This window comes from Cervus elaphus, chromosome 14, assembly GCF_910594005.1.
Source record: "Cervus elaphus chromosome 14, mCerEla1.1, whole genome shotgun sequence".
Classification (NCBI taxonomy): domain Eukaryota; kingdom Metazoa; phylum Chordata; class Mammalia; order Artiodactyla; family Cervidae; genus Cervus; species Cervus elaphus.
In genome coordinates this window covers 40,584,639-40,597,222 of record NC_057828.1, presented here as the reverse complement: position 1 = coordinate 40,597,222, position 12,584 = coordinate 40,584,639, and the positions used below count along the sequence as shown (strand labels likewise).

At 38.3% G+C, this 12,584-nt stretch overlaps 1 protein-coding gene and 1 long non-coding RNA gene across 5 annotated transcripts in view; one reads left to right on the top strand and one right to left on the bottom strand.

Moving 5' to 3' along the window:
• Positions 1-5,033, bottom strand: part of LOC122708195 (dimethylaniline monooxygenase [N-oxide-forming] 1-like) — a 38,700-nt gene extending 33,667 nt beyond the window's left edge. For 3 of the 4 annotated variants that reach the window (XR_006345042.1, XM_043924376.1, XM_043924377.1), the window contains exon 1: positions 4,872-5,033. The gene's annotated coding sequence lies outside the window, so the exon portion shown is untranslated. The remainder of the gene's footprint in view (positions 1-4,871) is intronic. The other variant, XM_043924375.1, reaches the window with a different exon arrangement.
• A 2,898-nt stretch (positions 5,034-7,931) lies between these two features.
• LOC122707782 lies at positions 7,932-10,369 on the top strand. Its single transcript, XR_006344914.1, has 2 exons — positions 7,932-7,998; positions 10,072-10,369. It is a non-coding gene; the product is annotated as an uncharacterized LOC122707782 (long non-coding RNA).
• The last annotated feature ends 2,215 nt before the right edge of the window (positions 10,370-12,584 follow it).

Here is a 12,584-nt window from a genome sequence, read left to right as displayed (position 1 = left end):
CACAAATATTTCTTGAGTGAAATGAAAAGGCTCATTTGTTTAGGTATCATGTGCAAGTGTTATAGAGCCAATTTGCTCCAACTGGATTTGATTTACTGGGGAAAGTTAGTGGGTTCCCTTTGGGGGAAGTCATGCTCTAGCTGCTGATGGAATTGCCTTGAGCTCACTTTATAAAAGAGAGTATCTGTACTGACTCTTATTCCAAGGGCCTGACACAGTACTTTAAACATCTGCCTTTAAACATTTGAAGAATCATCATGGACGGATAAGAATTATGGCCAATTATGGATTCGAAGATGTTATAGGGAGGCAAATTTTAGGTCAATATAAGCACTTTCCAACATTTCAAGCTCTGTTATTTATTTTGTTCAGACAGTCTGTATGATGGTTTTTGGGGGAGATTTTGTAAGTAGGAAATTTGTAGGTAACGTGGAGGGTGGCATCTAATGCCCTATAGGGTCTTCTCAAGCCAGATTTTATGATTCATCTTCTGATTAATTACCCTTCAAACACTCAATGAGGGGCTTCTATGCTGCTAAGCCCTAGGCAAGGTATTCAGGGGTACAAAAGAATCAATAAGGCATAATGCCTTCTTTAGCTATCATTCAGTGGGAAAGTAAGATTTGAAAATAAATACCACAATCTGTGTCAAGTGCTAACACAGAGATATGTTTCATGTGTGCTTTGCAACAAGAGCATGATGAAAGAGGTGTTAATATTGACTTTGGGGAGTTGGGAAAGCAAGACAGAAGTGTACTGTTTGCTCCAGGCTTTGAATGATGAAAAGAATTCCAGTGGGCAGAGGAGTGGAGGAAGTGCCCTCCAGAGAGAGGTAGCAGTGAGAGTAAGGGCCAGAGACTGGCCATAGAGGCATCATGACCACTTGACTTTACGGAGGCTTGACTCTCAGGAGGGCTTTTCTTTTGACTCCTGTAAGAAATAGCCTGTTCCCCACATGAGGGGACTACATTACTCTGTTGATTCACTGAATTGTATGTGTTTAGTCTTCTTTCTGCATAAGCTTATATGTTTCTTCACAGAAGGCCATTTTCTTTGACTTGTCTCTTAATTTTCTCATAGCATCTAGCTGCATGCTTGGCTTGGACTAGTAGTTGCATAAATGGCAATGGGTTGATTTCCTGACAGGTAAAATGAATTAATTCATCACCTTATATCTTTTTAATTAAAAAAATAATTGAGTAAATACCTTCTGGGAGCTAATATCCTGGGTCAGACAGTCTGTCCTCAAAATGACTTTCTATCAAATGTACAATCCATAGAAATTCCCTCCCCAGGTCATCACTGCTACTCGGTGTGGGCCAGATGCAGCCAGCCTTTTTGGAGAAGTAAACACCTCTGTGGATTTTTTGTGGGAAAGTAGGGTAGTTGGGAGTCAGACCTGAGCTGGAAGTTTTGTGTTGGCTAATTGCCAGCAGTGTGATGTTATACAAGTAATTTGTTTCTGTGTCTCAGTTTCCTTCTCTCTAAAATGAAGCTAGTTGTGGTTGACATATATACACTTGGTTGGCGTGTTGCTGTGTATGTGTGTGATTTTTTTCTGACTCTTTATGACCCCATGGACTGTAGCCTGCCAGGCTCCTCTGTCCATGGGATTTTCCTGGCAAGAACATATTTACAGTAAATATGTTAAAATACACTGGATACATGTGAAATAGATAACTAGTGAGAACTTGCTGTAGAGTGCAGGGAACTCAACTGGGTGCTTTGTGGTGACCTAGATGGGTGGGATGTGGGGGAGGGCAGGGAGGGAGGCCCTAGAGGGAAGTGATGTATGTATACATATGGCTGATTCATTTCATTGTACAGCAGAGGCTAACACAACATTGTAAAGCAATTATATTTCAATAAAAATAAATAAAAAGTAAAGCTAGACGTTGAACCTGTTGTAGGAATGAATCAACAGATGTGTAAAACACTTTACCATAGTACTTGGGACATTCTTATCTCAGAATAGAAGTTGCTATGTTATTTTTACATATTCAGGAACATTTTCTTGAATCTGATATTTTTGTAGATATCTGCCTTGATAATTTTGGGTTTATTTATTTGGAATAAGAGAGAATTGAGGCAACTATAGCTAAAGGTTGTGTTCTAGCAAGTGAAGGAAATGAGTAGGGAAATAAAAGAATTGATGATGAGAGAAAGGGAAAGAGAGAAAAAGATAAAAGGAGAAAAAGTAGGTTTCAAATCACCCTTCAGGACTTTTCTTTTTATTTCTTTAAGTTTTCATTTCAGATCTACTAGGTGTGTTTCCATAGTCTCACATGAATTGTTCTCATGCTTGGAAAAGCAAACATGAGAATACATGAGCACATATGCACTCAAGGTAAATACTGCATTCACATGCTAATGAAAATTAATGCTTCCAATCATTCCTTCAAGTATTGATACTTCTATGAAACCAAAGTGATTAAAAAATTAATAAGTGCTTTTTAGAAAAAGTATTATCTGCTTTTATTATTTCTTTTAACTAAAAATAATTTCTAGTCAGTGACTGCTGTAGGTTAGACAAAGATTGATAACAGAGTAGGAAATTTTATTAAGGTGAAAAATACTCTAATGCCACTGATTAGTGTTATTTCACATGCTAATGCAAAAGGACTATTAAAAATACTATTATTTCTAATGTGAATATACAATAAAAATTTGGCCATTCCTTTACCAGAGGTTTTAGAAGCAGTGCATCATCACCATCATCATTATTATTTCAATGAAGAAAGCCTCCTCAAAGCTGACTAAATATGAAAAAAGTAATAAAAATAAAAAGTATGACCAAATTGGTGAAGTGTCCACTGGATGAAAGTGAGTTTATAAAAACCATCAAACAAAATAACTTAAGCAACACAAAATTGCTAAATGAGTTGAGAAATTACTGTCGGTTGCATCCAAGTCACTGATTTTTAACCATGGGGGTTACAAACAAACCACTAGTCTTTTCCTAAGCATTTTACATCACTGCCTCTACTTCAAAGAAGTAAGATGCAAAAATATAATGTACCGTAGTCAGATTGAGTGCCTCTGTTGGTTTATTAGGATGATATAGGGGGTTAAAACATGAAGCTAGGGCTGTCATTCCCAGAATTGTGTGCAGAGGTACTGAGTTATTTTAAAAATTTGAGGAAAGCATAGTAATACTCCATGTCTGTTGAATACCGAAGTATTAGCTGGAGGTAGTTCACAATTTTTATATCAGATAGGGATGTGTTCTATTTCATGATGTAACATCTTTGCAAAGCTAGGTTTCTGACTCTTGCAATGTTAAAAAGTGAACAGTTGAGGGAGAACAGGAAATGAATATTTGATCTGATTCCAAGAGTTGAGCAGTGCTGTGTGCACCTCATTATTAAGTAATTGCGATTATTCAAGTATAAAATAAAAATACCATTTTCCTTTAAGTTTGTGTATTATTATTTCGAACAACTACAAGGTTGATTGAAAAATAACAAAAGTATAAATACAGAGAACAGAATAAAAATACAAATACAAAGAACAGAAATACACAAGTTGTTTGGATGTGACTATTTAATAAGAGGAACTATAGCTTGGGGGCCCCATGACAAAATTACTTGCACACTAAAGAGCCCCTTGAACCTAGGAGGTTTGGGAATCTCTGGGTTATAGTCTTTCCTCTGAATATATTTTAATTGATCAGGATACCTTATCTACTGGTGTCAAGAAATGCAAACTATCTTATACCTAGTCCAGCAGTTAACCAGTGTTAAAGGTTTCTGGTGTGACTCATCTATGTATTTCAAAGGAAGCCATCTTCACTGGTGCTGATAGGCTTCTTGTTTAGTGGCTAAGTTGTGTTCAGTCGCTAAGTCATGTTTAGTCACTAAGTCGTGACTCTTTTGCAACCCCATGGACTGTAGCCCACCAGGCTCCTCTGTCCACGGGATTTCCCAGGCAAGAATACTGGAGAGGGTTGCTATTGCCTTCTCCAGGGGCTCTTCCCAACCCAGGGATCAAACTCTCATCTCTTGCATTGGCAGGCAGATTCTTTACCTCTGAGCTGCCAGGGAAGCCAGACAGGCTTGTATCCAGTCTTTTATTTGTACATTACCCACCCGCCCCTTCCCATTTCTCTCTTTCTGTCTCTCTGTCCCATGTTGTGTCTCTCGTCCTCTCTCTCACACATGGGCGTATACACACATATACATCCTCTTAGCAATGAATATTGGCACAGACTCTACAATGGTACAATATCCTTAGGGGGCTGTTCATTTCAGGAGTAATCAGAGATAGTAGATTTAGTTGAACGGCAGTTGGGGGGTGAGTGAGGGGGTACACTTAGCTCTTGGGAACAACCAAACACAAACTTGTGAGAAACTTGGCTTAGAGCAGGGCCATCCTCTGGGATTTCTAACCCCCAGCAGCTGTTCCCCCCTCCTTCAGCCTCTTCCGAAACACAACCACCTGATAAAAAATTTTCTGCCAGGTTCTAAATTCGCCATACCAGTTACAAGGCCACAGATATTCCCTTGACTGGAGAGGAAGCTAGCAAATAACAAAGGACAGACAGTCTCTCCATCTGTAAATCAGATGGCATTCAACTGGATATTTACAAGAGAGTTTTGAAACTCTTAAAATTTACACTCCTGTGAATTTAACTGAGTGAAAAAAAGACAACATGCAACATAAATTGGTCAGATTCAAAAGAGAGGGGTCATTGCCTCCGTCTCCGAGCTCATGCCAACATTTGGTAGACAAACCCCCAAAGCATTGTCTGACACCAAGTTAGAAGCTATTAATGGAAGCTCTTAAGAAAAAGTACTGATTTCCCTTTGCATTAGGAATACACGTTTTCCCCTTGATTAACCACTTAGTAGTCTACCCAGCAATGTACTTACCAGTGTACACAGAAGACTTGATACTATCTGACTTTACCGTCCCATTACAAGTACTCAAGCATTTACCCCTCTTTGTCCTTTGGGAGGGGGAGTGACTTTATAGCTCTCCACAGACCAAGGGAGTGGCATTCTGGTGAGGTGACTCTGTCCTGAAGCACAATAACAAAACAGGAAAAATCTGGGCCCCACCTCCCTAAATCAAAAGAATCAGAGGTTATATCTGGTTATTTACTTTATGTACTTGAAATTCCTGATGCCAAGTCCCAGCCTCAGTTAAGAGTTTGCAGAAATTGAACTGTATGATCCAGAGCCAATGTTGTCCTAGGCATCCCGCGTACACTGGATGAACCCTGTTCTAGGAGATAAGGAATGTTATGCAGAATTTGCAGTCTAAATTTAGCCATTATTTATATTTTAACTTGATTAATTGCAACAGTGAAATGCTAAGATAAATACTGGTGATATGTACTTTAGACTTACTCTTTTCCCTGCAAAAGAGAAATTATTTTAGGGAGTCATAGCAGCATATTCATTGTTCCTAGATTTCATTCTTAAAAGAGGACGGAGTAAATAAAATAAGGCAATCATGGCAACAGCTGCTTCACTGAAGAGTCACGTTTTAACATTTTGATGCATTTCTCATTTAGAGAAAATGCTTATTGTTTCCAAATAATACATCACCCATATTAGTATTCAGTTTTTCTGTGTTAATTAATTTATTTATATACTTTTATTATTTTTTAAAAATCAATTTCTATGGAGTACAGTTGATATACAATGTTGTGTCCGTTTCAGGCATACAGCAAAGGGAATCAGTTATACGTTTACATATATCCACTCTTTTTTAGATTCTTTTTCCATATAGGTCAGTACAGAGTATTGAGTAGAGTTCCCTTTGTTATAGAGTAATCCCCATTAGTTATCTGTTTTATATGTAGTAGTATGTAAATGTCCATCCCATCTTCCCATCTTTAAAGACTTGAATGCAGATGATTGCCAAGGCACTTGGGAAATATAACAAATATATGGAAGGAGCACAATCTTTGGCATCAGAAGTCCTGGGTTTAAGTAACGTTTCACCAGGCACTATTAGAGTAATCTTGGGGAAGTTATTTAACTTTATAAACCTTTAATTTCCTCAGTTTAAGATAAGCATACTAATACTTGCCTCATAGTTGTGGTGGGGACTGGATGAAGCAATCTGTATAGAGTCTTGTACATAGTACACACGTTGCAGATGGCTGTGATGGGGATGATGATGATGCTATTGCTAGACCAGATAAGGTGTCTTGATTTTTGATTTACAATATTGAAATGACTTCCACAGGTACAGAGACTAAACTCCAAGACAGATTGGTATGACTGAAACATGGAGAAGGTTCTGGAAAGACAAATCTTTTTTTTTTTTTCCCCCTTGATTTTCAACACAGTTTCACTACAGCCTTTAGCCCTACATTCAGAGGGCCTTCGGTATTGTTGGGTCTGTTGCTGGCTCACAATACTCACCCTTTGCCTTGTTTCTGGCTTATTGAAGTCTTGGCACCGAAACAGCATTGTTGGCTTTTGAGCTCAGCTGCCTTCCTGTAGCTATGAAGATGATAGTATCTGGATGATTTCAAAGCTTTAAATTTTACCCCGAAATTAAGGCTTCAAGACTACTACTAGTTCAAGTGTGTTTTTAAAAATCAAAATATGTTTGATATTGAGTCATGGATACCTTGAGAACCAGGGACACGATCAGTGTCCCAAACCCCAGTACTTAAGCACTTACCTTGATTATACATCCCCCTTGGTTCCCACCAAGGAGGTCTCAGGGCCTTACCAGGCAAGCTGCTAACATAAGTGGAAACAAAAACTTTATAGTGTTTGTTGTGTATAAACCTAGCCATTGATCATAACATCTTATTTTCCGTAATTATCAAGAAACTTAAAGTAATTAAAAATGAAAACACTGGCCTTCAACAGCACCTTCAATTTTTTTTTTCTTCTAATTTTAGGGTTTATTGTCAATTAGTTGTACTTGAGGCCTTGGAATGGTGAAATCTATCTGGGCCCCTTTTTGAAACAAACCTAGGCCCTAAGAAACTGAACTGGTGGATGATGGTGCTCTTTAGGGAGTAACTTGGAATTTCTGCCCTTTGGGTACATGGTAGGATTGAACTTCTTGGCCCCTTACTGGTTGGTTGGGAACATGTGACTAGTTCTGGTCAGTGAACTGTGAACCAAAGTAGCAAGTGTCTTTTCTGGGCTCAGAGGATTTAATTGCAATGGTACCCCACTCCAGTACTCTTGCCTGGAAAATCCCATGGACGGAGGAGCCTGGTAGGCTGCAGTCCATGGGGTCGCGAAGAGTCAGACATAACTGAGCGACTTCACTTTCAGTTTTCACTTTTATGCATTGGAGAAGGAAATGGCAACCCACTCCAGTGTCCTTGCCTGGAGAATCCCAGGGATGGGGTCGCACAGAGTCGGACAGGACTGTAGTGACTTAGCAGTAGCATGAGATCCCATAGAACTTTCACTTCCTTCTGTGTGATGAGGAGAAACTTTAACATGGCTGTTCCGTTAGCCTGGATGCCTTGAGTAACGGTGATGAGCAGAGCTTAACTCCCAAAGGATATATAGCATGAAAGAGAAACAGTCTTTGTCTTATTTCAAAGTTTTGAGATTTAAGGATTTGTTCTTAATGCATCACACCTTGCTTGTAATGACTGATGCACTAGAGGGATGTTTGTTTGCTCCTTCATTGCATTTTTAAATAATCTTCTGAAGTCTCACTTCCCTTCCTTTCTTCCCCTGCTCTATTCATATTTAAAGCCATAGAATTTCAATGTTAAAAGAGAGCATAGAATTTACTCAGTTTTAGTCCTGGTTGTAAATTGGACCTACCCATTGCAATTTTTTTCTTTCTCCCTCTAAAAAAGTTAAAACAGTCACAAGTCCTTACTCTTCAACTCCCCCACACTAAAAGCATCAAGAAGCTCCCTGTGCCATTTTCAATAGTTTTCTTTTTTTTTTTTTAAATACACGTGTTCTTTTTTTTTTTTTTTTTTATTTCTCTTAGGGAGACAACTATTTGAAACAGATCATAATCTTGACACATCTGATATCCAGTTCTTGGAAGATGGTAAGATAATACTGGAATTCCATATGTACATAATGTGCTGTTTTTAATATTAAACCATGAAAATCATAGTGATAACTTAATGTAAATTTGTCCTCCCAAGGCTCTAAAGAAACACACTTTGAAGAATAAATTCTAATGTTTGATCAGGTTATGCATTGAACTATGGCAGTGTATTTTTTAAAAGTTTTGTGATAAGGAAAATCAAAGATAGCAATAGGTAAACAATATGGTCACTTTTGCCTGTAACACTTGGTAAAGCAGGTCACTGTGACTCAGATCACCTGTTTTCCTCAAAGTTACAGTATCACAAATCTACAAGAACTGTAATCCATGGTCTGTCACGGAGCTTTATAAAAACTGCAAACCTGGAACTAACCAAAAGTCTTATATTTCATACCAGTCTTCCTGTCTTTGGAACATCTAGTCCCTTGTGCTTTCCTTCTCTTTTTTATCCTAACCCTTATCCTCTTGCTGTCTTCATCTACTCATTTCCATCCATCCACAAATATTTATTGCATCCCTGCTATGAGCTTGGCACTGTCCTGGGCACTGAGGATACAGCAGAGAACACTTCAGATAAGTCCCTTGCCCTCACGGAGCTTGAGGCCACTGAGTGTCTCTTAAATGTAGAGCTCCTTACTCAGTCACCCTCTGGTAGCTCCCCGAGGTCTGTACTCCATCATCCTTCTGTCATGCCCATCGTGCCTGCTGGGATCCTCTAGTATCTGGCCTTTTGACCGTATTCCTGGACTACCTTTTGGAGAAGGGAAGAAGGTTAAGTATCAAAGGTCTTTTTAAAAGTTTTACTGTCTTTACTCCTTTTTGACTCTTTTTCCTGTTTGGTGGATCAAGTATCTCTTTATAGCCAAAAACTTAACAAAAGTGCTCTGTTGATTCTGCCTCTGAAATGTCTTTTCGACTCTTTCCTCGTGATTTGAAAATTTGTTATTTTTCAGCTGGACTTTAGTGGTAGCTTCATTGTTTCCCTGCCTCAGTCTCTTCCTCCTACTGCCCTTCCCTACCTTGTAGCTACCGCCTCTGAGGCAGAATTTCTAAAACCCATGTTTAATCATGCTGTTTCTTCCCTTAAAATCCTCTGGTGGTTCTCTGCTGCTTAGAGGAAGGGGTTGACCTACTTTGGTCCTTTTATTTGGCCTTCATCTGTGTTATTTTTGGATGTTTTTCTTCATGAATCTTGTGTTCCAATTAGAAGGATTCAAGGTCTTAATTTTTTTCTCTGCTTTTGCATAATGTTCTACCTAGAATCACTTCATCCTGGCTCCTTTTCTTCTGGGTAGTTTCAAATTAATCATGAAGATATTTCAGATGTCACTGCTCTGTGAAGGCTTCACTACTTCCTCTCCCAGGCCTAGTCAATTACCCTTTGGCCTGAGCATACCAAATTGTATTTTATTATTGAACTGCCCTTAGTCTTCATGAAGCAGGCTTTCTTCTCACTAAGTTGAATGTCAGTGGACTAGAGTCTGAGAGGGAAGGAAGGTGAACAACATTTGGTGATTTAAGAGTACTGTAAATCCTACTTCTGTGTATTACAGACAGACTGAAGAATGAAGTTATTTCATGCAAAGCCTGGGTATTGCTTCCAGTAGGGCTTAGACATTTGGAATCTTGGAAAGGCATGCCACTGGTTACAGGCGAGCTGGATGAGAGTGAAGAGCGAAATAAATTTGTCAGCTGATTATGAGTATAGTTGAGCTTTAATGATGTACATACATATCTCCAGTACGGAAAGAGATGAACTCTTGGTCAAGTCTCCTGGTCAGTGATAATCAACTTTGTATCATTGTCGTCTCTAGCTTACAACATGCCGGATCATAAATAATTCATTCTAAAGGCCTATTTGGTAGTTGGATCTTTTTAGACTATGAACTGGAAGCCTGAAGATGTTCTCTGTTGACCACTGCAGATCATCGCTGGTGTGATTTGCAGTAGTAGTTCAGGATTTTGTCACGTGCACTACAGATGCATGTTTAAGAAATCTGGTCCTGCCAGTGGGTTGTATCTTTTATTTCTGAGTATAGGACTGAAGGGGACATCTTCTGTCTTTTACAGCTGGAAACAACGTGGAGGTAGATGAGTCTTTGTTCCAGGAAATGGATGACTTGGAGCTGGAGGACGATGAAGATGATCCAGACTACAATCCTGCTGACCGGGAGAGTGACTTGACCGACTGATGGACTATTCCCGTCTGCAGAGAGGCCTGACTGCCACAGCATCTGTGGCTATGCTGAGAGGGTGTTGATTTTCCTTTCTTTTTTCTAAGAAAAAAATAATTTTCAGGAGAATATTCTTCTGATGGGTTTCATCATTGAACTTAATAAATTGATCTTAAAAATTTCAAATATTAAAATGTTCACTTCCTCTTATTGGTGGGAAGAAGGTCACATGTTTATAAAGCCATTTCGAATACACGTGTTCTTAAGTGGAGTTAATTCCCTAAGTTCCTTTCATGTTGAGGTTGTTTTTCTTTTTGTGAGAATACACCTGCAGAACAGTAGCATTGAAAGGGGAGGTGGAAATACTACCATGCCTACTTAAGGCCAGTTATTTTGCTTGAAATGTGTCTTTTCTCTGTCAACAGTGGTGAATCAGTGATTCACACCTCTGCCATCTAAGGATTAGAGCAAATAGCAGCCACTTTAAGTTTCCTTAGACGTCTTTGTAGCTTGATGAGAATTTTGTGGGGAAGTCTGCAACAGTGAGTTAGAAACTGGTATAACACTTAAGGTGCTATTATATTTTGTAACTGCCTAAGAAGTTTGTAATTAATGGGAAATGTTTATATGGTGACATCTGTGGGAACCTTCAAGTTGTGAGCTTTCAAAGACACAAGTGTGCATTTGTGTGTCCAATTATGTAAGTTAGTTCATGTGTCTGGTGTACACTGTCATAACTCTACAAGTGGTTGTGTTTTGTGTACATTACTGTACAAAGTACAGAGCACAGTATCTTTACTTCAAGCTCAGGATATCTGGAAGCAAGCATAGAAGCAGTGGTGATATAACTGGTTCTACTGTGCTTTTCAAGGTATTGTACCATAAGATTGAAATTTTTTTATTTTTTGTGTTTATTTTTTAATGTATTATTTGTGTGAAAAGTATAATAAACCTATTATAGTATGGTACCATATAGCCAATTGTGTTGGTGGGTTCCTAAGCTAACTTGGTTGGACTTACAAACAAATTGAACTCACTAATGCACTCTGGTAATGGAACTCATTTGTACCTAGTGGACTGACGGTATTAAGAATAGCATCAAGGGGTGAAGCAGAAAGAACACTGGTGAGAAATCAGGGTTTGTTAGTATCCTGTGCAGAGTAGAACAGTCATCCTTGTTTTGCCTAACACATGAGGCTGTAGTGAGGATTAGGTTAGATAATAATTGTGGAAGTGCTTTGTAAGAACTACAGAACTCAAATATCTAAATCTTTAAAGTGTGCATCTGGCTTTTCTTGCTCATCATGGTATTCCCAGCCACAGCACAGTCTTCTCTATGTCTGCATTGGACTCTGTGCTATTACTTTTTTGTGCCAGACCAGTGTAAGAGCAGGGCTTAGCTCCTTCTCTATTCCACAAAATGTCTAGCTCCACTCAGTATTTGTGTGTGTGTGTGTGTGTGTGTGTGTGTATTTAATAGCTTTACTGACTAGCTGAAGAATCACAAGGAGAGGTTGCATGGCCTCCTACCCAACATTCTGCTATCCTGCTGGTTCTTTCCTTTCTTTTTGTTCTTATTTTCTTTCCTTCCATCCTCTTTTAAAAAACCTAAACCTTTTTCTCTTCTCCTGAAGAATCTTGTTTTGCTCCAAACTCAGGTCTCTCTTTCTTGACCCCAGGCACTTGTAAGAATATTTTTTTCAAACAAATGTTGTCCCCATTCTTATTTAGATACCTTAATACTTAAGTTAACATACTTATTACTGTAGATATTCATACAAGTTTATGTTATTGTATTAGACACACAAATATATTAAAACTATTTTTGAACCTTCTTTGACAACTTGCATTTCATCAACTTCTTAGTTCTCTTGTGGATCAGCCCCATTCTTGGTGTGTAGAGAGGGGATAAATTGATTAACATGATATTTTACCTTGGATATAAGATGAACATTGGAAAATGAAGGAATAATAAATGATTTTTTTGTTGATTCATCATCCTTCAAATCATCATTTAGCACAGGCTGCAGAGTCAGACAGTTCTGGCAGTAAAACCCAGATGGGCTTGCTTATAACCCATATAACTTGGAAAAGCCTTTTTGCCACTATGTCTCAATTTCCTGGTATATAAAATAGGTTATGAGGATTAAATATGATGAAATTAAATTGAATTCTTTGTAATATTTAGAACATAATAAACGATCAGTAAATGACTTTTTCTTATTTTCTCCAGTTTCTTTAGGTTGCTAAAGTTGAAATAGTTCCACAAAAAGAGAAATTAATGATCCTATAGAATCAATTACTTTCTACTGGCTAGTAGCCCAAAATATAGGAATGTCTAACAATTAAAGCTCTGTTTAATAGTTATAATTAAAATTCCCCTCCCAGAATATGTGACAGGTATAGATG